This window comes from Pundamilia nyererei, unplaced genomic scaffold (assembly GCF_000239375.1).
Source record: "Pundamilia nyererei isolate P.nyererei 1_Seehausen unplaced genomic scaffold, PunNye1.0 scaffold00039, whole genome shotgun sequence".
Classification (NCBI taxonomy): Eukaryota; Metazoa; Chordata; class Actinopteri; order Cichliformes; family Cichlidae; genus Pundamilia; species Pundamilia nyererei.
This window is the reverse complement of record NW_005187440.1, coordinates 3,664,334-3,665,948: the sequence shown is the minus strand read 5'-3', so window position 1 is coordinate 3,665,948 and position 1,615 is coordinate 3,664,334.

Here is a 1,615-nt window from a genome sequence, read left to right as displayed (position 1 = left end):
AAATTCATTTGAAAATTCATTTACTGATGAATATTTTATTGGGCAGTTAATTATTAATTCATGAAATGCTATAATTCTGTGTGTGTGACCCTCCTGGTGCTCTATGAAATAGTCCCAATGTTCTATTAGCCGAATTAGCTTGTCTAAGATTCTGACTTACTATTACTCATTTCTTGAGTACTTGAGTGTAAAATATCTATCAGATGCCTCATATTTCTGACAGTGAGGCAACATTCTCTACTGTTTCTTGTCCATGTGGGTCACATCTATTTGTAAAGTTTAACACATTTTGAATATTATACTATTTAGTTCAGTATGTCCAAATCTGTAAATTAGTCTATTATTTCTCCTGTATTTTTAATCATAGCTTTCCTTTTATCACTCATGTTCCCTTAAATTTGGTAAACTTAAAGACATCATTCTGACTGTTCTTCTACCCCAGTGCAGTTTCTTAACACTGAATTTAAAATGTATTTGTTTGATCCAAAGGGCCCTATCATCCACCAAAGCAGAAACTGCATCCCATTCCCTTTTAAATTATTGAGACAAGTAATAGAGATTCCTTGCGATGTTTAATTTTCAAAAAACAATTTCTTCCATACTTTTTGCTTATTCAGACTTGCTTAAGTCGTCTGCTTAAAGAAATGCCTTCCATCCAGTCTTTGATACCTAACATGGCTTAATCATTAATGTTTGGTTATCATTCTTTCTGTATCACACTATTGGCCAGAGTTTAACTATAAATGTTTCTATTATAATAAACAAATGACACATTTATTGCCCCTAAGCCCTTTAAAACCCTTCATAAAACCATACTTTCTTAAAACGCCTGTTTCCTCATTCTCCTTCTCACATGAGCAGACCCCACCTTGTTATTGGTAATATAAAGACTTTGAAGTAAATAATTTACTTTGAAGCTTAGGTGACAAAAGTAAGGAGCTAAATAATTCTGTTCTTTTAGGCAATTTCATCTGACTGAGGATTTATGAAATCATGATTTTTTTTTATTAAATCTCGAGATGGAATCTAAGCGACCCATTAGTCCTCCAGTGCGAATGGTGTTTTCATTTGGGATTCACATCATAAATAATAGTACTGCAGAATTTCTCAGTGGTACACGTGGATTGTTTAAATGTGTATTGTTCTTTAAGCCATAATAGTCTTACAGACTCATAAACTGGACACAGTGAGGAAACTGGATGAGTGGTGGAGAAGATGGTGGAGACAGAATGTCATTTAATGAAGATAGGTGTAAATTTGTGGTGTGCTATTAGCCTGCTAATGCAGATACTCCAGCTCCACGTCAAACGTGTTTTTACTGACATTAATGACTCTGCAAGATAAAGGCAGATTATTTATGATTTTGGAGATTGTCAGAACTTTGTGGTCAATATTAAAGTCAGGTCACAGAAAGATAAGACAATAAGACAACAAATGAACCAAGTTACTTGGTTTTCAAAACAAAGCTATGTTAATCAATTTTTAAAAAGAAGAATATTACAACACACTGCTAAGTTACAGTGGGGCAAAAAAGTATTTAGTCAGCCACCGATTGTGCAAGTTCCCCCACTTAAAATGATGACAGAGGTCAGTAATTTGCACCAGAGGTACACTT